The sequence below is a fragment of the Ctenopharyngodon idella genome, chromosome 5 (genome assembly GCF_019924925.1).
Source record: "Ctenopharyngodon idella isolate HZGC_01 chromosome 5, HZGC01, whole genome shotgun sequence".
Taxonomy (NCBI): domain Eukaryota; kingdom Metazoa; phylum Chordata; class Actinopteri; order Cypriniformes; family Xenocyprididae; genus Ctenopharyngodon; species Ctenopharyngodon idella.
The window spans coordinates 38,624,658-38,650,957 of record NC_067224.1 but is presented as its reverse complement, the minus strand read 5'-3'; the positions used below and the strand labels follow the sequence as shown (position 1 = coordinate 38,650,957).

General features: G+C 36.2%; 1 long non-coding RNA gene across 1 annotated transcript in view; it reads left to right on the top strand.

Moving 5' to 3' along the window:
* LOC127513599 (uncharacterized) overlaps positions 1-26,300 on the top strand; it is a 92,569-nt gene that overhangs the window by 9,244 nt on the left and 57,025 nt on the right. Inside the window, exons 2-4 of the long non-coding RNA XR_007930431.1 lie at positions 3,159-3,289; positions 14,778-14,999; positions 24,379-24,456. This is a non-coding gene — a long non-coding RNA (uncharacterized LOC127513599). The remainder of the gene's footprint in view (positions 1-3,158; positions 3,290-14,777; positions 15,000-24,378; positions 24,457-26,300) is intronic.

Sequence of the window (26,300 nt, the reverse complement as noted above, 5' to 3'; positions counted from 1 at the left end):
AGTATTAAGCAAATGAATGGAGATTATGCCTAAATTATGACTGTTTTTAGTGCATGAAGCATTACAAGTGAACTTCAGGAGGAAACCGTTACAAAAACTGTAGAAGATGTAATGATGGCTAACAAAACTTCTTGCAAAACAAGGCCGTTTTTGCTCCTGATGAGTCATCGGTTTCAAGCAGTTGCACCGGTTTCATTTGGAGAATTGATGTGCTACATCTACCTCACTTGTCTCTCGTTATCTGGAGGTGGACAGAGCCGAGCTCGTCCATATGTAAATAAATGAGAGAGAGCTGTAGGCAGGTTTGGATGAATATACGCCCTCATTCACTTGCTTTGTTTAATTAGATTACGGATACTTGTATAATATGTTCTGTTAAAAGTGTTACTGCGAAAATGTAGAGGCTGACTGTAATTTTAAATTGCTGTCATTATTCATTAATTTGTATGAGCCTCAGAGTTCACATAAAATGTACGCTGTGCAGTTTTGATAGATTGCTTAACATAAAATCTCAATTTCAATGTTGAATTTAAATTAATTAATTTCAGTGTATATAAAATAGTATTTAAGTATGAAGTTAGGTGCATTATATGGATTATTTATACATAAAGTACATTGATATTTGTATTTTAAGTATTTAAAAGTTTAATGTTAATTATTTTCATTATTGATTTTAATTCATTTTTAATAAAACGAGGACAATATGGCATTTATATATCTATATATGGATTATTTATACATAAATACATGGCATTGCAGTTTTATTATAGTGATTTAATTTGAATAAATTCATTAAAATTATTTAATTATTAGAATTAATACAATTGTTAATTATTCATTGTAATTATTTAGATTATTTAGATACATGATAATAATACTTTTATTTTTTAATTGTTAATTGTTAATTTTAATTAGTTTAACAACTACTACTAGATTATGACTGATATGAAATGATATAGATGATGGTTTGACTGGTTATCAGCCCCTGTTGGTAAAAAAAAAAGAAGCATCTTTCTTCATTGATAGCCATTTAGTAATAGCTGTGTATTTTGATTAAATATTTTTTTTTTTTTTTTTTTTTGTATAAATTGCTAATATTTTATTATGTTATTGTAAGTGTTTTACCAGAGCCCCATTATTATTTGGAGCACTCTTTAAAGCGTGAAATTGGTCCATCAGTCTTTCTTATATACTTTTGTGTAATTTGTATATATATATATATATATATATATATATATATATATATATATATATATATATATATATATATATTATACACACACACACACACACACACACACACAGTCAAACCAACATTTATTCAGACACCGTGAACATTTATATTCATTAATACAGTTTATTCACTATAGTTTTTAAAAAAAATGGTAATAACATATGACAAGATGTCAGAGTTAAACTGTGTCAGAAAAAAATAATCTTATGTCAGATAACACTTAAGAAAAACATTGTCAGGTCAAAGTGTCTGAATAATTTTTTATCAGTTTCACTGGTAGTCCACTGCATGAAGAATTTTGGGGTATAATATGTCGGTTTACTTTATTTTGCTATCCTCACTTACAGAAATGAACTATAGTGTCCTGCACCCATATAAATATAAAAAATGTCTGAATAATTTTTAGTTTGACTGTATAAGATATATAATATTCTGCTCGTGTCTTATAGGATCCAGAACCTTGGAAGCACAGAATTGTTTAAGTAGAGATTGCGGTGTGGGATTCTGGAATTTTTCACAGTAATTTCATCCCAGGGGATGGAGGCCGCAGAGAGATGGATGTTTTCCTCTCCAGGGATTATAGGAGAGCAAGCTCCCAACTCTCTAACTCCTCCATTTCATCTTTCTAGGTCACACTGATAAGCCCAATATGCTGCTAATACATCTAATTAAAGAGATGGGGATTTGTCATAGACAAAAGTGCCTGAGCTAAATGTTTTCTACTAGTTCAGGGATCCAATAGGGACCAAAATGTTGACATTTCATCTTTGATGAATTATAGATGTGGTGGTAGGGTAGCTTAGATTGTGTCAGCAATTGTTTACTCACCAATTTTTTTGATTGTAATATTTTATGGAATTTATGTGTTGGTCTGATTTTCAGTTGGACAGTTTATTAAGGCTCGTTCACACCAAGAACGTTAACTCTAAAGATAACTATAACGATAACTATATTTGCGTCCACACCAACGAACTATAACAGTCTGTTTATTCTAAGCTCAAACGCTGCGGTTTAAAAGTGTGTACAACATGTTTTTACTGTTCTTGTTGCATTTACACGGCTTTAACCAGCAGATGTCCTCAGCATGCAATGTTTCGAGCGAATAGCTAGTGTAATCGATCTAATCTATCAGTGAATTTAGCTGACAAAGTCAATATAGTGGAATAAAAACAACACCTAGTCTTTTTCACTGCAACTTCAAAAGAAGAAAGACAATGTTGTTGAAACTAGTGTTGGATATCTGAAGTAATTTTGTGTTACACTGTCATAAAGATCTCATTGTTAATACTTCTCACCATTTATTCCGAGGGTATGACCGATTGTTTTCCATATATGCATTTTCTTTAAAGTATCCTTGAAAAGGGGGTTTGACTCATCAAACAGTGGTGGCTTCTTCTGGACCTTGGTGATTAACTTCTCCGCAATGTCGTCTGCCATTTTAAATGCAAGAGCCCATAAATTAGAATGGATTCTGATTGGCTGTCAGTGTTTTATCACTTAACAGCTGAAAAAAATCGTTATTGTTAGAGAAAATATCGTTTCTCTATATCGTTAGCTGTGGTGTGGACAGTGCTATTCTTTTATATTTAGAACAATTTTTATAACTATATCTTTATCGTTATCTTTATAGTTATCTTTCTTGGTGTGAACGGGCCTTAAACCTATATTAATGCCAAGATTTCACTCAGATATGTCTTAAAGTAATAGTTTTAATTCTGATATTACTTAATATAATATCTAATATAATATTTAATCTTCATTTTCTTCTGAACCTGTAAATTTTTCAAGTCTGATATACCCTTTCATATAAGTGCTTCTTTAAATGCCAACACAAGCATATTTATTTTGTAAAAAGTTACAGAGTTAAAAAGGCACTGCAGAACTGCATCTCATTTTGAATGACTTTCTTTTCTTCCCAATGTAGAATGATCAGTTGGAAATCAATCCTTCATACGCAAGCGATGTCATTCCTGTCCAACAATTGGCATGCAATTGATAGCCTAGTTCATTCTCTGACTATTGATTACTCATCGAAAGTCATTCTTCTGGATAATGGTGAGTGTTTTTTTGTGTGTACCATCTTCATATGTCTCTGTTCTAGTTCTCTTTTCAACAGATGGCAAATTAATGACATAAAAACCAAGTGCATCAGCACAATTACGCTGACAGTTAGTTGATTATGATACATGTAGCAGAACTAATTCAGACAGTAATTGTGTCTGAATAAAAATGAGTACATGCGCCCCCTCTTGCTTTTGGTTAAAAACAAGCCGTATAGTGGCCATATTTAAGTGTACTTTAGCACTGACTTCATTGACGCTGAATCCATTACACTGTCATTGAGAAACGAATTCACTAAACAGTTGCGCCAATTTTGCTTGTGGTATTTCCAGTTAAACCAGGCACTAAATGCATTGAAACTGCAAAAGTAAGTTATTGTCATTTCAGCGCAGACACGCCTCCTTTCTATGCAAATTAGACTCATTATATTGCACCTAACTTGCACTGTTTGCCTGGCACAATTAACGTCACCCTATTACCACTGAATATGTTTACTGTATGCATTGATCATGGCAGCAGTTATAAATTTAAATAGTGATGCCACAATCTAGTACTCAGAACTGGCCTATAAGTTTGGTAAGCGCACATTTTATGAGCATATTTGTGCCATTAACTGATTAGCATAATTCCTTTAGTAAAACAGGCGCTATAACAATGCAAACAGTGCATGCAATTGATTGTAAATGAATTCCCCATGAATAACACACAACTGCATACAGACACATATTGCCACAAGCATGATGCCCGTAATAACGAGAAAACTGAATAATTCCTTCACGAATAAAACGTCATTACTTAAGATTCTGCTCATACTGACACAAAAGTAATTAAGTTTATAACCCAGATGTTTGGATTTAAATCTTTTATAATTACAATTCTTGCAACATCTGCTGCACTTAACACAATTTACATATCAGATTTTGTGTTCATAAACCAAAATCAAGCATTTTATTATAGAAACGCCCATGAATCATATATCTGTTATTGAGTATTCTTAATGCCCAGTTTCAGAACTGCATCCTCCCCAAAAGCTTTTAAGCTTTTAACCAAAGCAGTGTAAGGAGCTTAACGCAATGTTCACTTAAGTTCCCTTAAAGTTTTTTTTTTTTTCACATTGATTGCTTTACTCCCCCTCATAATCTTTCTTTTGCCATTCAAGTGGGGATTTAAGAGCTGCTTCCGCAAATCTGGAAGGAGAGATGCCATGTTGCTTCATGATGTCACATGTTGAAGACATCTGATTCTGATCCGCTTGGCCTGATGGCCGTCTTATTACATTCCTTCATCTTCAGCCATCGTCATCATCTCTCTCGTATTAAAATCTTATATATTTCACACAGTTTGAAAGTTCAAATCACCAGATATGGCATTAAATTTACTGTAAACATACAAATCTTTTTTGTTTTCTGTACTCATACAGTATGTGCTTTTTTTTATCGCACATTCTCTTTAGAACATTGATTTCAGTGTTTTTCTTATATATATTTTTTATATCCAATATTTTATTTATATATCCAAAATCTTGTCTTTGTGGGGACATTTTTTTTTTTTGTCCCCATGAGGAAAACAGCTTATAAATCACACTAAATTGTTAAATTATGAAAATTTTCTGTGATGGGTAGGTTTAGGGGATATAATATACAGTTTGTACAGTAAATTTTCTGATTGGTCAATAGCTGTGTTGTATTCACGATAAAACACGGCTATGACTGCTTCACCCAACGGTTCTGTGTATCAGTACACAAAACCCTTAGCAACCACTCTTAGCAACGTAAACTGTATGTTCTCAGTTGATATTGTTCATTGTAGCTAACTGTATAGACCTTATGCGCCAGAGAAACAAGCACGCCGCCATCTTTATAATATTGTCTTTGAACTTTAGTTTTTGCGGTAGCCCTGTACATTTCTGTGGCATCGCTGTCGAAGAATAATTAGCTGGTGAAGTGGATTTACTTAGAGTTTTGTTTATTTAGAGTTAATGAAAGTTATGGTGAGCATTGTAATGTTTAAAGCAGATGTCTTAACAAATGTCAGTAGACTCAGAAGATTTTAAAACGAGCAGTTCATTCATAAATACGTAAGATCGCTTAGAAAAAACAAACCGGAAGTCAAAAGACAACAAGCGCAGCGCTGAAAAGGGGCGGGGCTGCATAAGGTCTATTATGTAGAAGAGTACTGTAAGAAAGAGGTCGAGTGAGCGAGTTTATTACCTGCATTCAGATTTAGCATTTTCCTTCAGGTCAGTCCTATGTTCATCATAAAAAATCTGTTTAAATGTCCGATGTACTATCTTGTCCTTTTAACAGTTAAGGGATTTTCCCGTGACTGACAGCGCTAGTCAAAGCATTTGTCAGTTGCGTCTTGTTCTGTGTTCACAACAATTCAGTCTTTTCAATGTAAAAGTCTTTGCTACTGACTGACACACTCATAAAGACAGTCTTTGCCGTCATCTAATGGTGTAATAATGTAACTTCTGTTGCTGTTCACGGTCAGGGACTATTTTTTTCCGGCGGAAGGAAGGCTTTTAGTAAGGCTTTTAGTTCATGAAAGTTGCATTGATACATATTTTTGGCTTTAATATTTGTATTGTGTGGTAACCGTTTTATAAAAGCAATAAGGTACGAGAGGCTGTGCTGTATCATGAATAAGTCACAGCTGAAGGGCGTTGTTAGGCACGACGTGAAGCGGAGTGCCTGCAACCCCTTCAGCCGTGACTTATTCACAATACAGCACTAGCCTCGAGTACCTACACTAGCCTCGAGTACCTAATAAAAAATGCACTCAAAAATCTCTCTATACAGATAGGACAGGGACAGTTCATATACAATATTTTTCATTCAATGGCAAATCAGCCTTTTACAATCATAAAATACTCCAAAACATTTAGTAAATGTTTAAGGTCGTGACAGGAGCAGAAACAGCAGCCAGTGGGAACTTGTGGAAAGAAAACTGGTAGGCTATCGTAGGCTGTTCCAGTTCATTTAATAGCAATCTTATATATTCATTTTTGAAAAGTTACATAAAAAAACAGCGTTAACTTTTTTTCAGGCACTTTTTTTTTTTTCAGGAATTTAAGTTTCAACCGCCAAACCCATAGCGCGACCACAGCTGTAACGCTAGCGCACCAGATCAACAGCCTAGTCAGTGGAGCTCACGACAACTTTGTTACATATGATATGACAGTGATGTCGCGCCGTGTTTCAGCCCTGGTCGCGCATTCGTTTGACGGCCGTGAAACTTCCATGGTGGCGCCGGCGCATTGTTCGCTTTGAGTGTAGATCTAGTGTGTGCTGCGTTTGTAGAAGGCTAGCGTTCCAAGCAGACTGCGACGCTGGCTACATGTAAACAAAAAAAGGTAAAATGTGAGACTACAGACGTTTTCCTCTTTGTACAGTAATAATTTGATAGATACAATGTAATACAAACCTTAATTTCATTCAGGAATTTTCCCTCAGGAAGTTTTCTCTCAGAACAGAAAGCAAAATGACCGTTAAGTTCCAGTTTTAACCGGTTTGGCACAGACTACCCAACACTGGGTTACATTTACCAGGCGCTGGGTAGGTATGTGAGGGGGTTCATTGACATTAAAAATGACCCAGCAGCTGAGATACAGAAAAACTACCCAGCACCTGGGTAAAAATATTAAAAATAACAAAATTACACAGTAGGCTGAACCCAGGATTTGGGTTTAAAAAAACAATCCAGCATTTTTTTTAGAGTGCAGGAAAAGACCTCAAGCCACAACTAAAAAAAAAAATAAATAAAAAAAATAAATCAAGATAAATCAAATCATGCCCTACAGGTTATCTAGTTTTACACACTAAAGTGAATTGGCTTCACTTTTCATCTGATGAATAGGAGGGGTGACTTGGCAATATGCCAATTATACAAAACCACTCAACTTATTTTTGTCTTTTTCCAAAGTCAAAATATTTCAGTAATCCAAGTTCGAATTAAACATTCAGAGCCATGGCCTTGTGGGCAGCGCTCCACCATACAGCGCTTCAGATGACCCGCAAGTACAAGCCCTGGCTTGTGATTCTCACCCGATCTTGTTCCCCAGTCAATGTGGAATTCATCCTTTCCATGTTAAACAGATATTCTGTACTATAAAAATAAAAACGAATTTCACTAATCATGATTCTGAAATTCCTACAGATGTCAGTGCTGGTTCCTCGGTCAAGGGTCTGTGGTATATTGAGGATTGTACAATTAAAAACCAAATAAACCCTTTGTCATGCTGTTCAACACAACAGCGAATGCAAACCACCCTAGTGCAGCTACTGTGCATGTCATGACATGCATGCCTGACAATGATTGGCCATCTGGCAAAAATCGAGGACTCCAATCACAAGAGTGGCATCAGCACAAACTGAAAATTTCAACCAAGGCTGACACGTTTCCCGTCGAGCAGATCGAAACAATGATCTCCAGCTGTGCGAGACAAATTGGTTAGAATCCTGCCGAGTTTAAGGAGGAGACCTGATTATGTGCTGCGCTGGAGAAACTCGATACAAAAGTGGTCTTCCCCACTGACAGCAGCAGTTAATGAAAGAGAAGACTGAAAGAAAAGGGGAGGGAGAGTGAGAAAGACTGACATGGGACCGCAGTCATAGCTGAAAAACAAGCTGGAGAGGTGTCTCGAAGCTCAGCGAGAGTGAGCAGGTCTAACTGCTCTAGCAAGTGTCACACCGTAACAATGAACTGCCATGTTGAGAAACCACAAAATATACTTGGTGCGGCGGTGTAATCGATACTGTACTTGCTGAGCCTCTGAAGCGTATACCCACAAAAGCTCATTTACAGCATCTCGAGTTTGTCTTTAAAGTATTCCTTAAAGGAATAGTTCACTAAAAAATGAAAAATCACCCTTGTGTCTTTCAAAACCCATCTGACTTTCTTTCCATGGAGCACAGTGGAAGTTATTTATAGCAGAATGTTATATGGAACAGCATGACTGTGAGTAAATTATGACAGAATTAAATTTGTACATAAATCTCTTTAAATTACTGGTTCTCAACACGTTTTGTTTCAGGACTCAGATTTAACATTGGATGGTGGAGACCAAACACAGTACCAAAATATTAGCATATGAAAGTGAACAAAAATATATCAAAACACTGAATATTGTTTTCTAGATGTCTCTCTCCAGCAGTGTTGTTATTGTTATAAAAATATTAGTTTTATTTTAAAAAAAAAAAAAAAAAAATGAGAGTGTTGCTTTTGAGCTACAGTAGCTCGTCTGTTGGATCGGACCACACGGGCCAGCCTTCACTCCGCACATGAATCAATGAGCCTTGGCCGCTCATGACCCTGTCACTGGTTCACCACTGTTCCTTCCTTGGACCACTTTTGATAGATACTGACCACTGCAGACCGGGAACACCCCACAAGAGCTGCAGTTTTGGAGATGCTCTGACCCCGTCGTCTAGCCATCACAATTTGGCCCTTGTCAAACTCGCTCAAATCTTTACGCTTGCCCATTTTTCCTGCTTCTAACACATCAACTTTGAGGACAAAATGTTCACTTGCTGCCTAATATATCCCACCCACTAACAGGTGCCGTGATGAAGAGATAATCAGTGTTATTCACTTCACCTGTCAGTGCTCATAATGTTATGCCTGATCGGTGTGTATCTGTGAAACACTGTCTTCATCATATTCAGTGAACTTCACTAATTATTGATCTGGACAAAAGTCTGGACAAAAAATATTTCAAATCTGGAAAACGTTGAATGTAATGTCATTGCTGTTTTCATGTTTATTATTGTTTGTTCATGTAAGGCAGGGATTCCCAAACTTTTTTGTCAGACAAACCCTTTGAGCTAAAATATTTGCACATTTGCATGTTCACAGTTCTCTGATGTTGGATAATGTTCACATTGAATGCAGGTAAACAAATAAAATATTTATATTTTTAGTGTTCAATTGTTTTATTTTGATTGTTTTTATGCTCAAATAATTCATTTTAATTAGACAATTTTATGATTTAATTAATTAGCTTTTTATCAACTCACAATCCCCCTGCAGTATTTTCCTGGCATAATGTAATTCTTAATGCATTTCATGTTGTTGATAACAAAGAATAGAAAATATATTCTTTCTCTTTGTTCTCTCTCTCTCTCTCTCTCTCTCTCTCTCTCTCTCTCTCTCTCTCTCTCTCTCTCTCTCTATAGTGCTGCTTGAAAGTTTGTGAACCCCTTGTAGAATCTGTGAAAATGTGAATAATTTTAACAAAATAAGAGGGATCATACAATATGCATGTTATTTTTTATTTAGTACTATCATATATTTACATAAAAAATGTTTACATATGGTCCACAAGACAAAAAAATAGCTGAATTTATAAAAGCAACCCACTGTTGCTTTTATAAGCAACAGTGGGTTGCTTATAACCACACAAAACCATCACAAAACAAAAAACACAGTCGTGGATCATCCAGGTAACCACACACAGTATTAAGAATCAAGGGTTCATAAACTTTTGAATGGGGTCATATTTATAAATTCAGCTATTTTTTTGTTTTGTGGACTTTATGTAAACATTGTTTATGTAAAATATCTTATTCAGGACAGTACTAAATAAAAAATGACATGCATGATTCCCTCTTATTTTGTTAAAATTATTCAGATATTCACAGATTCTGCAAGTGGTTCACAAACTTTCAAGCAGCACTGTATATATGCTACACAATAATCCCATTCATATCTAAGTGATAAATGAGTTAGGTCAAAAGTAATCTAAAAGTAATCAAATAGTAGTCAGAATACATTACCTAAAATGAGTACTCTAGATTACATTACTAACAAAAATTTTCATCATGTAACTTGTAATCAGTAACGGACTACAATTTACAAGTAATTTGTAGTAATTTTTTTTAATCTGCAGTCCAAGATACACCACACTAAACATGGTTGGCACAAACCGTGTTTATTTTGATTGGACATATAGCCTTGACTACAAAAGATATATTAAGTGTTTTCTCCTCCTATCTACAAAATATAGTTGGTTGCATTTTATTATTTGCATTTTAACATTTGTTTCTCCTGCTGTTTGTATTCAGATCAGACCTGAATGGACAATCTGGCAAAAGCTCTTTTTTTCGATTGTAAAAATGGGTAAGCGTAAGTGAATCACTTTTACACAACTTATATGATTTATTTAAGCATGTACATCTAACAAATATGAAGTTTTTTTGCAAGAAGCAAACCATAAAGAGTGATTCATTAGCCTTAGATTAGTTGACTATGAGCTCAGTCATAACCAACTCATTAATATTAATAAAATATGGCACTGAACATTCACTTTGTCATTCATGTGCACAAAACTGAATGGTATCTCTCCACCAAAGGCCATAATAATTAGTAGTAATATTATTAACAACTAAGTTCCAATGAAAATATCAATTTCTTGAGATGCGCAATGTACATTACATACTGTATAAAAGGACTGAAATGTAAAGCAGTGAGAGAAAGAGACCAACAGATAAGTTACTTAATTGATTTATGATTGTATTTTCAGGTCTGATCTGAACCCTTTCCAACCCAAATGTCCATGCATCCATGAGCAGCGTATTCATCTTAAATCCATGCAGCAACTTAAATAAGCCATCCTGCCTTTTCCCCTTTAGGCCACTCAGGTAGGAGCTGTCAGAGGTTCATCATACTTTGTTTTAAGGAACAAACAGCCAGCAATATCAGATCTATACTGACGTCTAAAGTGTGGGCGAGATAGTGAAGGATAAAACGAATGGAGCAACTGCAGAGAGCAATAGAAACAGAGAAAGACAGAGCATGAGAGAGAAAACCGGCCCTGGGGAGAAACGGGGTGGTGCTGGGATGACATTTTTAGGGCATCCGCTGGAGTTATGGATGAATTGTATAGTATTGCTCAATGGAAAGATTGCCGCAAACACACCTTAAAATCTCCACAGCATTAACTCTGAATCACAGTCACAACATGCCAGGAGCTTCTGTTTTGAAATTTATGGTAAAGTTAATAAAAAACGTTTCCTATAGTCAAAGCCGCAAGAACAAAGCCTGAAATGAAGCAAAAGTGCGATGAATCAGTTAAAATTAAGTTGGAATTTGCCAAGAACTTCAAAGTTTAAAAACCCTCTTTTCCCTCTATATCAGTACTTTCAACTCCTGCCTGAATACCTCTTTTAGTTCTCAGTGATTCCTTTAGGTAATATATCAATAAGCATTAAGTTGAAAATAAATTAGACTAAAGCTCAATTTCAAAACCTAGTGAACTGCCTCATAAGTGACTCATTTGGAGTGCTCTACAAAGACTGAAACTCGTACTAGTAGTACTTTGAAGTGCACTGGAGACTCAAAAGTGGATGTTAGCATGTTGCTAACAAGCATGCAAAGCTAATAGCTTGTTTGCAATCACGTGGTTTTGATGATGCGTGAAATTCAGCTGAAGTAAAGAAACAGAATAGAAGACATAGAGGAAATTCCGTATTTTAGCGGTTTAGACACTATAGATATAAACAGAAAATCACCACATATGTTGGACGTGATCCTTGTGTTATGAAGAGGAGTGATTTTTCTACTGAATTGAAAGACCTGTCTGCCATCGAGGCAGTAGATATAGAGAATATGAAGCCATGTTCAGTTCTTGTCTGGATTGTTTATATCGCGCTGCCTTTCTGCTAGTGAGTTTAGGGCAGTATTTTGATTTTCTGTCATGATTGTGAAAAATGTCTCCATTGTAGGTCACATTTTCGTTAAGGGAAAAAACTGGACGGTGTAATACAGTTTTCGCCTTTTCTACATGTAAAAACACTAAGGGAAGCAGGTTGAGGAGGTGACCGGAAGATGCCATATAGCAAATCTAATAATGTCACTGATTAAACCCACTGCCTATCACTCAATAAAATAATCACATTGCTGAGTGTTTTTGAAAGTTTTGTACTTTGTTTGGTTTAATAATTAACATCACATTTCCAATCGGCTTGTGAATGAGCATAACTTGCACGCAGCCACTTCAAAACTGCTCACAAGCTTCTATGGGTTTGATTTTGGTTGTCATTTGTTGAAATAAATGCAAAAAATACAGTGTGTCGGTGTCTGTGACCCTCCGAATCTCCTCTGTGGCTATATGGGAAAGTGAATATTTACAAAGACAACATTAAAACTACAGTTACATTTACACCCTTCCAACAAAGAAATGGATCGACTTCTGTCAGCTTGTTGAACACTTTTATTTATTTGGACATTTTCTACCATATGATGGCTGAAGCAGCAGCGCGTGACACTGTTTTCACGGTAACAAGATCAACATTGTGAACGGAATTCTATAAAACTTCAGTGAAAACCCCAAATGATCATGCAATGGGATAAAATAGCTTCTCTTCCCTGCAAACGATACTATGAAGAATGTGAATATTTAACCAAGTCAAAAACAAAAAAGGTAAGCAGGTCTCCATATTAATTTCTGTATCAGCAGATGCAAAACGCTATTAAAGGCGACAACTTTTAAAGTTAAAAAAGTTACGTAAACGATAAAAGCTCCTTGTGGTTTCTCAGTTTGATCGATTTGAGCAACCATAAACATCGCAAAACTTAGGAATTTTGAGTTTGTGATAGCGATTCCTATATAGAAAAATCACTTCCTGCCCTCCAGCTGCATTTCGCCCCACAGCAATGACGTCATGTGCAAACAACCTATACATTGAAGACAAATCTGAGGTAATAATTTTTTTTTGTTTGCAATACTTTGTTTCCAATATTGAATTAAATATGTTTATAAATTAACATTTCTCTCATCTTGTCTTGTCTGCCATCTTGGAAGATTTTTTTTCCCTACTAAGCTTGTTGCAATGCTTTCTGGGATTGCCTTCTTTGCTAATGAAGACAGGTTTTGGAACAAAGCTTATGTGTTTACAGTGGTTTTGCATATTTCCGCTCTGTTGGGAAGAATAAAACGGGTTATAAAGTTTCAAACATCCTGTAATTGTCCTGATAATGAATTATGAAATATCATCTGCTGTGCCAGTGGTGCTTTCACAGAGCTTTTTTGATATTGTTTAGTGAGATAATTCCAGTTTCCTCCACTATTTTGTTTTGTTTGTCTTTGAGCTCTTTGAGACACTAGGGGAACGTTTCATCGTCTGTGTTTACATAACCCGGCACAGATAGCAGTGTCGCAACTGTGATTAGATGTCCCTCATCCTCTTTTATCCCATTTTACCAGATATGAGTGTTTTGACAGATTATTTCTCAGTCTGTTTATTGAATATGTCTTTGAAATCTCTGATTGTGTTTATAAAGACAGAGACTACAGGTGTGCTAGTGCGTCTTTCCCCATTGGATAGCAAATGTTGTCGACTAATATCCATTTCCTACGAGATAAATAATGGTCCTCCTCAAAGGGGAGCACTTTGGTTCTGAAAGCCAAATCCTCCACTGTGCTCTGTGCACTGTACCCTTTTTATTCTGTTTATATCAATTACGGATTAGTACCGTAGGGGCAGTTTTAAAAAATGGTGGACACAAAATTTATATTATACAACATTTGGTTATAAATAGACTAATAATTGGTTTAAAACAAAAAAAAACCAAAAAACAATATTCATACTTTTTTCAACTAATTTGTTATGGTTCCTTAATACTGAGAGTACTGAGTTATTTATTTGTATTGACTAATACTGGTTGTCAACACAATATTTATTTATTTAAAATAATTAATTAATTAATTTTAAATTATTTATTTTTATTTATTTATGCTCTAATTGTATTAGTATGTAAATAAATATTACCATTGTCATAAATATTCATATTAATAACTCATATTACATACAAATACAGTAAATTTATAAGTAAATAAAAAATAAAAGTTTATTTATTTTTTTAACCAATATTCACTTTTCACTCAATTTGTAAAAAGGTCTTTATGGCAAAATATTGTTCTAAATTTCCTTTTAGAAACATTCAACTTTGTCATAATTTCCTAATATTGTCAGCAATTATGGTTATTATGATTAGCAATTATTAATAATATTTATTTAATTTGTTTATAATTTAAGTTTAATACTCATTTAATATAATTTAAATTAATTTATAATTTATAAATATTATCATTATATTATCATAAATATTCATAATATTAAAATATACATAACTCTTTATTGTGTTTTATTATTGCAATCTATTGATTAGAAAATATCTAGGTCCCGTTCATTTCCAAAGCCTCGGTTTCATGCTAATTGCCTTTTTTTTTTTTTTTTTTTTTTTTTCAAATGAATTGCCCAGCCGCTTTTTCTATTTCTCCGGTGTCCCCTCACACGGCTCCTCTCTGACTTCAGAGGCAGATGAGCAGACAGCTGTGCAATATCCTCTCTCATCCTTCCTCTGACCCTAGTCTCTCTTTACACCTCCTCCATCATTCACTCCCTTGAGGATGGCAGGAAAGGATGTAGACGTGACTATTGAGAGGATGGACAGTTTTAATACCGTGCTTGTGCCCCCCCAGGGACCGGTTACCCCTGAAGATATTACAAGCTCCAAAATGAATCACATCCATTTCTCACCGTGCACAAGATGACAGGAGTGAGACTCAGTTTGAGGGCCGAGACTCTCCGCAATCATTCGCAACGTGGAAGAGAAGGATCACAGAGCGATGTCCACTCCTGTGACCCATAGTTAAAGAAAGAGCCTCCCTATTGATATGAGAGATATTACAAGCGTCTTAAAGGTCAGTCGTGACGTTCTCTTCTTCTTTTCTTTTTAATGTTTTATCAGTATGTTTAAAAGGTGAAGTGTATAACTTTTTGTTTAAATACTTCCTCCTTTACCAGTTTGTGTAACTGTAAGCAAGTTATTTACCCCAAAAAGTGTTTAACATCCTGACCAGACTGACACAACAATATTAACTTGAGCAATGTCATACGTTTTGGGTGTCTAACCAATGGAAGAGAGGTAGGTGTTCGACTTTGACCAACTTTCCATGATATCATGAAATAAGGAAAGATTTCTTGATTATAATTAACAATTACACCGATCAGGCATAACATTATGACCATGTGAAGTGGGTGAAGTGAATAACACTGATTATCTCTTCAAGTGGCTGCAAGTGAACATTTTGTCCTCAGAGTTGATGTGTTAGAAGCAGGAAAAATGGGCAAGCGTAAAGATTTGAGCAAGTTTGACAAGGGCCAAATTGTGATGGCTAGAAGACTGGGGCAGAGCATCTCCAAAACTGCACCCTTGTGGGGTGTTCCCGGTCTGCAGTGGTCAGTATCTATCAAAAGTGGTCCAAGGAAGGAACAGTGGTGAACTGGCGACAGGGTCATGGGTGGCCAAGGCTCATTGATTCATGTGGGGCATGAAGGCTGGCCCGTGTAGTCCGATCCAACAGACGAGCTACTGTAGCTCAAATTGCTCAAGAAGTTAATGCTGGTTCTGATAGAAAGGTGTCAGAATACACAGTGCATCAGTTTGTTGCGTATGGGGCTGCATAGCTGCAGACTAGTCAGGGTGCCCATGCTGACCCCTGTCCATCGCCGAAAGCGCCAACAGTGGGCATGTGAGCATCAGAACTGGACCATGGGGCAATGGAAGAAGGTGGCCTGGTCTGATGAATCACATTTTATTTTACATCACGTGGATGGCCGGGTGCGCGTGCGTCACTTACCTGGGGAACACATGGCACCAGGATGCACTATGGGAAGAAGGCAAGCCGGTGGAGGCAGTGTGATGCTTTGGGCAATGTTCTGCTGGGAAACCTTGGGTCCTGCCATCCATGTGGATGTTACTTTGACATGTACCACCTACCTAAGCATTGTTGCAGACCATGTACACCCTTTCATGCAAAGAGTGTTCCCTGGTGGCTGTGTCCTCCTTCAGCAGGATAATGCGCCCTGCCACAAAGCCAAAATGGTTCAGGAATGGTTTGAGGAGTACAACAACGAGTTTGAGGTGTTGACTTGGCCTCCAAATTCCCAGGATCTCAATCCAATCGAGCATCTGTGGGATGTGCTGAACAAACAAGTCCGATCCATGGAGTTCCCACCTCACAACTTACAGGACTTAAAGGATCTGCTGCTAACAACTTGGTGCCAGATACCACAGCACACCTTCAGGGGTCTAGTGGAGTCCATGCTTCGACAGGTCAGGGCTGTGTTGTCAGCAAAAGGGGGACCAACACAATATTAGAAAGGTGGTCATAATGTAATGCATGATCGGTGTAAATATGGTTAGGAAAAAGTAGCAAATACATTTATTTTTCTTGGAAAATTAAAATATACAGATTTACAGGCTGTATGATTATTCCATCACATAGCTGATGGCTGTAGTTAATCTGAAATATGGGGGCAATGAAGATTAGTGTTGGTCTAGTTGATTTGGCAACAGATAATGTGGATACATTTAAACATGTGACCTCACCTGTCATTCATTCTTTGTGTTGTCAATTGTTTGATCAGATGTAGCATAAAATCCAGTTTAGGAGGAAGTGAAATCCTAGGCTTTTAACAACATTGAGCAAAATAAATCTCAAAGGATCATTTTTTCCTCCTTTTCAAATATGAAAACGTTTGAAAAAGCAAGCCATTTCCTCCTACATAACCCAAGCACCATTCATCTCCGTGGTCCTGCTGCATTTTTGATCTATGTCCTGCTATGAGTTATAAAGAGACAAAGTATGAGGTCTGAGTGCTGTGCAGGTTTAGTTTACTACATCAGAAAAGCCATACATATGGACCTAGTTATGTGTTGCAAATGTCAAAATGTGTTGCATCTATATTTGGACAGTGGAGAGTATAACACAATGCTGAGAAATAATTTCATCATATACACTCAGAGAGAGGCCACATATTTATTCTCAAGTTTTTATTTGTTTGTTGAGCCAACGAATTTAAGTTACTGTGTCATACTAACCATACATGTCTTTAACATACTAGCATGCACTATTGCTGGTTAGTATGACACAAGAACTTATATTTATTAAGGGATTAGTTCACTTTCAAATGAAAATTACCCCAAGATTTACTCACCCTCAAGCCATCCTAGGTGTATATGACTTTCTTCTTTCTGATGAACACAATTGGAGAAATATTAATAAATATCCTGACGCATCCGAGCTTTATAATGGCAGTAAGCATTACCAAACAAAATATGAGCTTAAGAATTTCACACGGCTCCAGGGGGGTTAATAAAGGCCTTCTGAAGCAAAACGATGTGTTTGTGTAAAAAAAATATCCATATTTAACAGGTTATGAAGTAAAATATCTAGCTTCCGCCAGTAAAACTCTCGCAGTTCAAAGTGTCCTACACCTTCCCTATTCAACTTACAGAAAAGTTTAACTGACGCAACGCCAGTTCCATTTTTTTCGTAATTTGAATACAGAATGCAGTCTGGCGGAAGCTAGATATTTTACTTCATAACTTGTAATATGGATACTTTTTTTTTACACAAACGCATTGCTTTGCTTCAGAAGGACTTTATTAACCCCCCTGGAGCCATGTGGAGTACGTTTATGATGGATGGATGTGGATGGAGACACTTTCTTCAGCTCATACTCGTTTGGTAACGCTTTCTACCATCAAAAAGCTCGGATGTGTCAGGATATTTATTAATATTTCTCAGATTGTGTTCATCAGAAAGAAGAAAGTCATATACACCTAGTATGGCTTGAGGGTGAGTAAAGCTTGGGGTAATTTTCTTTTGAAAGTGAACTAATCCTTTAAGTTGGCTCAACAAAACCTTATTTGTTTAAATGAACTTGTTTCATTCTTATTGTACTGATCTAAATGAGTGCAGTTTCATTCATTGTTATAACCAATGTATAGAATGAAGAAATAAGAAGGAGACTGGTGTCAGTACTGAGGTTACTGTATTACTCACACCGTAACTCTCATATAGCTTAAAAACCATTCAAAAATGTTCAAAAACATTACAGAAATTCTTCTAAATGTCCAACATAACTGAACATTAAACACTAACATGTTATACCCTTTACACTTAGGCTGCATCTGAACTTGCATACTTCCCTACTATATAGTAGGCAAAAACCAGTATGTGAAAAGATGTTCGAATTCACAGTACTCATAAAAGAGTAGGCAAAAAGTACCTGGATGACTTACTACTTCCGGCAAGATTCTGAAGTGTGCATATGATGGACACTTTACTATTCCATGACGCCATGGGAGAGGATTTGTAAATGGCAGTGAAGCAGCGCAACTGATGCTGGTAGGTCATGTGATAATGACAACATGGCAAATGTAGTACATCTGGATTACATTCATACTATATAGAGCATACTTTTTTAGTGGTTGAGAAGTAATAACTTATTCAAAATAAGTACTTACTCAAGAGACTATGCAATTTCGGAGGCAGCCATAATTTACTCTAATGCAGTCCCTTGCCAGGCATGCTGGGAACTACAGATCCATTGCCAATTTAGTTATGTCAACAAAAATTATTCATGTAGTCCCAAAACAAATGGATTAAGTAAACTTCAGTTTTAATTGTATTAGGTGGACTGTAATTACAACCAGTTTTTTTTTTTTTTTTTGAATAAAATGAAAACTAAAAGACTTTCAAATCACATGAGCCAATATTTTATTAACAATAGAACATAGATAACAACAAATGTTTAAACTGAGAAATTTTAACATTTTATGCACAAAAGTAGCTCATTTCAAGTTTGATGCCTGCTACAGATCTCAAAATAGTTGGGACGGGGGCATGTTTACCATGGTGTAGTATCTTTTCAAAACAGTTTGAAGACGTCTGGGCATCGAGGTAATAAGTTTGGTCCCATTCTTGCTGATATAATGTTCTCTATAGGTGAAAGATCTGGACTGCATGCAGGCCAATTCAGCACCCGGACTCTTCTACAACGAAGCCATGCTGTTGTAATAGCTGCAGTATGTGGTTTTGCATTGTCCTGCTGAAATACACAAGGCCTTCCCTGAAATAGACGTCGTCTGGAAACCTTTATATACCTTTCAGCATTCATAGTGCCTTCCAAAACATGCAAGCTGCCCATACCGTATACACTTACACACCCCCATACCATCAGAGATGCTGGCTTTTGAACTGAACGCTGATAACATGCTGGAAGGTCTCCCTCCTCTTTAGCCCGGAGGACACGGCGTCCGTGATTTCCAACAAGAATGTCAAATTTGGACTCGTCTGACCATAGAGCACTTTTCCACTTTGAAACAGTCCATTTTAAATGAGCCTTGGCCCACAGGACATGACGGCACTTCTGGACCATGTTCACATATGGCTTTGTTTTTGCATGATAGAGCTTTAGTTGGCATCTGCAGATGGCACAGCGGATTGTTTACCGACAGTGGTTTCTGGAAGTATTCCTGGGCCCATTTAGTAATGTCATTGACACAAACATATCGATGAGTGATGCAGTGTCGTCTGAGGGCCCGAAGACCACGGGCATCCAATAAAGGTCTTTGGCCTTGTCCCTTATGCACAAAGATTTATCCAGTTTCTCTGAATCTTTTGATGATGTTATGCACTGTAGATGATGAGATTTGCAAAACCTTTGCAATCTGACGTTGAGGAACATTATTTGTAAAGTATTCCACAATCTTTTTACGCACTATTTCACAGATTGGAGAGCTTCTGCCCATCTTTTCTTCTGATTGACTCTGCCTCTCTAAGACATCCCTTTTATAGCTGATCATGTTATAGACCTGATATCAATTAAAACTTAATTAGTTGCTAGATGTTCTCCCAGCTGAATCTTTTCAAAATTTCTTGCATTTTCAGCCATTTGTTGCCCTCGTGCCAACGTTTTTGAGACCTGTAGCAGGCATCAAATTTGAAATGAGCTCATTTAGTGGATAAAAGTGTAAAATTTCTCTGTTTAAACATTTGTTATGTTATCTGTTTTATTGTGAATAAAATATTGGCTCATGTGATTTGAAAGTCTTTTAGTTTTCATTTTCATTTCCATCCCAACTTTTCCGGAATTCGGGTTGTAAGTTGGGACAAAAACTATGTTGCTTTAGCTCATTTTAATTCATTAAACCGAACAAGAGATAAAATATATTTTTTTTTGAGTGTTGGAGCGTCATGAGGATGAGAAAATGATGACAGAATTCTTTTTTTGTTCTGAGGAACCAAGGAAGCTGCACTGCAGTGAGACAGAATGACAGAATTCTTATTTTTGGGTGAACTATCCCTTTAAATGCAAATGTCACATGCATTTAACTCGGCTGATTTTGAGAGTTAGTCCTATATACAGTATAGCTAAAGTATGCTTACTGTGGATTTTATTCATTTACATTCATAGTCATTTTCTATTTTCTATCTTATTTTTTATACATAACCAGACATTTTTAGCCTTCTGACTAAATGTGCCCAAGGCTAAGACTGTTAACAATTCATGTAGCAATAGTGAGTGAACCGGAGTTACTTTTCGTTACTTTTGGCTCTGTCTAAAAAGACTGAACAATACCCATATATATCTTGTGCAAAATAGAGACCTTTTCAACCAGAACAACAGCAATAAGGTTTTTAGTTTTTTAAATGTTTATGAGATTTCTTTCAGGCAAAACTAATTACAGAGCAACTCATTCGACCGGAAGACTACCCAAAACAATTACTAATTTACTTTTAATGTTGCAATTATGCTGGTCTTTTTAAATTTTACAAATTTTACAAGTTTTAATCCTAATTGTTATAAGGTCTGCAGCTTCTGGAAATGTGTGTGTGTGTGTGTGTGAGCATGCTATATAAAAAGAGTTTCACAACATGATGGCAAAAGCTTTTAACTCTTGGCTCATGCATTTTGCTAGAAATTCTAGTAACTAGTAATATATTTAGGAAGCAGTGGTCACGTTAACTATGGCAAGCCGTTTTGACTTTTATTCATTCTCAGGATATGAATTATTGATATCAACAATTCAATTCTTGATATCAGGAATTACATTTCCAGTAGTAATAATGTTAATTCTTTGATATCAACAATTCAATTTTCACTAGTTAAAATGTTATTTTTTTCATATCAAGAATTACATTTCCACTAGTAAAAATTAGAATTCTTGATATCTGTAATTGTATTTTCGCTAGTGAAATGTCACCATAGGCTGCCATTCATTCAATTGTTGATATCAAGAATTGATTTCTTAATAGTTGAAATTCCAATCAGAAATACAATTCTTACTAGTAAAAATCATAATTTTTGATATCATTAAAGGATTAGTTCACCCAAAAATGAAAATTATGTCATTTATTACTCACCCTCATGTCACTCCGCACCCCGTAAGACCTTCGTTCATTTTCAGAACACAAATTAAGATGTTTTTGATAAAATCCGATGGCTCAGTGAGGCCTGCATAGCCAGCAATAACATTCCCTTTTTCAATGCCCAGAAAGCTACTAAAAACATATTTAAAACAGTTCATGTGACTACAGTGGTTCGACCTTAATATTATAAAGCGATAAGAATACTTTTTGTGCGCCAAAAATAACAAAATAATGAGTTTATTCAACAATATGTAGTGATGGGCGATTTACAAATCTTTTGTTTCGATTCAGTAGTTCGGAGCGTGTATCAAGCTGCCAAAGTCACGTGAACTATTGAACTATTGAAGTTCAAAACACTTATGACGTAACGAAGCCTCGTTTACTGAAATCATATGATTTTGGCGCTCTGAACCACCGATTCGAAACAAATGAATAAATATGTCTTCGAGCGCTGTCTGAAAGCCTCTCTCTCTCTCTCTCTCTCTGCATGCGCGCGCACCCCGTTTTTCGACTCTTCTTCCGCATTTAAAATCGTTTGAATGTGTAAATTGGCAAGACAAAACACGTCCAAGTGATAAACTTTCACATTATGATGGTTAAACTTAGCAACTGCGATCCGTTGCACCCCTAATAATTAATGAACACACTTATCATCATGATTGCTATCTTACCAGAGATGGAGAAAAATCCTACTCCTGCAATTAAACGTGTCCCTGTCTCCAAAAATGTTGGTACTCAAAAGCGCTTCCCTCCACGTTTTCTGGTACGCATCATTTATTTTTACCATGCATGTGCACCTGCGCACCAGTTATGTGCACCCCTGTATATAGATATAGAAAGATGATTCACTCCTATTAGTTATGAATGGGAGAAACTGCAACGCGCAATAGAGTACCTCAGGGATGACGTGTTTTTGTAGGAAGCGAGTTAGCATTTTAGGATTTCTGGTTCCATCGCCATAAAGTCTATAGGTTTTGCTAAATTGCCTGAAATAAGGTCTGTGGTTAACAAAGCCTCTGAATATTTTCACGTTTTGATCTATGACATAAAATACACCAGTTATAACCCACTTGTGTTTTTTTCAAACCTTTATTGTGTCTTAAAAATGGCAGTTGCTAACAAATTGCTAAAAGGGACTACTTCCTTTGGCGGGGACTTTAGACGTCATCATGACAAACAGGACATTTAGACAGCATTTCTCATGAAAAAGTGGATAAGTTTTCATAAACATATCTGACGACTTTATTTAGGCTTCAAAATGTATAAATGTTGTGTTAACTTGTAAAGATTATCTTGATAGAGAAAACGTGTAAGTGTCATAACCCTTTGCTAAACACAGAGCTTATTTTTTGCGATTTTCCAAAAGTCTATGGGAAAAATGCATAGGTTTTCGATCGAGAATACTTTTTGTGCGCCAAAAAAACAAAATAACAACTATAGTGATGGGCGATTTCAAAACACTGCTTCGGAGCTTTACGAATCGCTGATTGATAAAGTCATTGCGTCACTGCAGCTGCCTAGAAGCTCCGGTTCACATAGAAACCTGAGACTTGCGCTTAGGTCTGCACATGCGCGTTGGCTTGTCTAGTCTGAATAATACGTTTGTTTTTTTTTGTTTTTTTTGCAATTTGAGCATAAGAAACAACATTTATGGGACAGTTCACGTCAGATTTTGTTGCTGATTTGAAATATGTTATTTAATTGTGAGTTTGCCAAGCAGTTTTTGAGATTTCAGGATTACCCCATTCAAATAGATAGGACTTGGTCTTGGATGCCCGAAATAGCTGCCTGGAAGAGTTGCAAATATGGCCGCCGAGTGAACAGACTTTGCTTGAAAGGGACTTTGATGCTATCCTAATACATAAGCTAACTAATACAGAAATTAATGGTCATTATAATGTAGTTCAAACAGCATTTGTCATAACATGATTTTGTAGGAATTGTAATCGGGCGCTAGAGACCCGATTTTGAGGGAGGACCTGATTTGTCAAGATTACGCTGATGGTAATCTATTGTAATTTAACAGTATTTCGTACGGTCTGTGTCAATATTAATTGTGTGATCCTACGTGACTTTAGTCTCAGCTACATACAATTGCAAAAATGTCACAGCAGCTGAGTGTGAAAAGTTTCTTTAAACGGCCAAATAGTTGTGATGTTGTTTATAAAAGAGGTGAAAAAAGATGGACTGATGCGGACGCGGTGGAGGATGAAGGACAAACAACAGACAGCGTTTATCAGTCACACAGGCGAGCACCCAGTTTAGTCCATGTGGACCAGGAGGAAGGAATTGTGTTCAGGCAGATACTGTAAGTCGATTGAGTTTAGTTCAGTTCAGTTCATTTATTACGTTTTGTTCACATTTACGTAATTGTATTTTGTAATGTTGCGTTGTTCATATTTGCCTGTTCAGGCACAAAGGTCGTGTTTTAGTGGCCTCCGCTGACACTGCAGAAAACAAACATTCATCTGCTTTTTGTGGTGTTGAACATTAAAAATGTCGCGCAGTCTCTGTTCATCTGATCTCTTCATAATTAAATAAATGCATAATAGCCTGTATGCTTGTCCTGCAAGTTCATGATTAAAAATGAAAATGTAAATGAAAACTAAAGCTATTAAATGTCTTATCATTAAAATATGCAAATTAATGAAAGGTAATAGTAGATTATGACGGAATTTTTACAACCCTGTCCATCAAAATGACAATGAGAAAGTCTAACGCATTCACTGAAAGTCTGTAAGCCAAGAGTTTTTTAAAGCTACTAAGACTGAGGAAGTTGGACTGATTTAGTTGTTTAAATGAAAATGTATGAGTTCATGAAACCATTTGTGTTTGAAATGTTCTCTTCTGTCTACAGGGAAGAGTCATTTGGTTGTTATGCATCATCACATAAGAGCTTAAAATGGAAGCTGAGGCTGTGCCACACTACGTAAAGGTACACGTTTTCCCAACTCTTTGAAGGTTTTAAACATATGAGTCATCCCTCTTTGAACATCTTAGACATTAAAGTCCTCTCTCTTTGAACCACTCTTTGGATGTCTCATATGTCTTGGATGTTAAAAAATACTATTCTATGATCAACATTTATCATCTCTAACCTTTGCTGTTATAGCAAACAGATGCAAAAAAAAAAAAAAAAAAAATTTGAAGTCAGGGAAGTCAAGTTACATGCTGTCAATTAACACAGAAAATAATTTTGGATTGTTTAAATTGGCATGAAACAGAAGTTGTGATAGTTTTTTCTTCCCTATTGGGGTGTATGTCCAAGTGAAACGGCTTCTTAAATAGAAAAATGAAAAATGGGACTTGATTTTATTAATTGGGAATTGATGGATTGTCTGCTTGTTGTGGTTTGCTATTGCTGTGGATAAACTGTGAATGAACTGCTATTATTTTCTGTGGTAATCGACAGTATGTCACTGATGTTGTCAGTAAAGCTTGTATTGAACCCAAAACACTGTGGGAGTTCCTATCGTTCCATGCAGGAGGGAGGAACAATGATTAATCATAGATATGCTTGCATAAAGGCACATCACACCCTCATTCAAGGTCTAGATGTGGTCTTTTGTGTCTATAGCTGCCCTTTAGTGTGCATGGCAGACAAAAAAAGACACCCGCAAACACATTCTTTCTATTTAGATATGACATCCTTTGTAAACAGTACAACATTTCTGTATGCCAGAATTGAGATAAAGTACATTAAAATAGGCTCTTGTATCATTATTCACTTTTGAAGTTTATATTCAATACTAGTGTTCAGTATTGCTAGTATCTTTAAACGGGCTTTATTCTGAATCTTTTTTTTCCCGTTGATGCATACACACAAAGCAGAGTACAGTGGCACAGAATTGGGGCTCTCTTTGTTGTTAGATGATGTGAATCCCTAGAGACTGCAGCAGAGAGAAAGAGAGAATGCTTCTCAAAGGAAACAAAGTGGTTTGGAAGGATCTCGGATACATTCTCATCTGAAATCCTGGAGATTGTGCACCCGTAAGAACAGCATTGTCCACTTGGAATGAGACGCTGAGTTTGTTCCCAGTTCTTCTGTCTGGCTTCAACCTGTTGTGATTCTTAAAGGGGCGTTTCAAACCCATATGATGTTATTATTTCCAGTGAACACAAAAGAAGAATTCCATACAAAACAGTGGCCATATATTCAATGCATATATTTAAAAAAAAAAAAAAAAATCATATGAAGAGAGCACTGCAGGGATGATTAGTTTTTTTGTAGGCCAAGCTGGAAGTTAGCATCACCCTGGTTCCATCGACAAAAAGCCAATAGGATTTTCCATTGACTTTTTGGATTATTACAGAAAATAAGCTCTGTGTCAAACAAATGCTTTGTTCATCAGGATAATCTTTACAAATGTACACAACTTTTATGAATTTTGAAGCCTAAATGCAATCACCAGAGAAAAGGGCTAAAGCTGTAAACAAACTACACCACGGTCACATGATTTCGATGTCACTACCACTATAGTCTCAGCCTCAGACGTTATGCCCATGGAACATCTGATGCATATGGCACACAAAATGGGAAACACGGAAGTTTCAAAGTCATCATTTGAATGGTTGAATTCTACAGGATTTCCAGGAGACGTGTGTATTGCGTTCTTTAATGGTCCACCTGGAAACAAAGTCACTGTGATGCTATGAGCGCTTATCAGGATCAAATAAACGCTGGATTTTCAAAAGTATGTGAAGATCGCGGCTCCATTGTTGCAGCAAATTTGTACAATGTTCTTGAATTAATAATTTGCTAACATGTTAACAATAGCA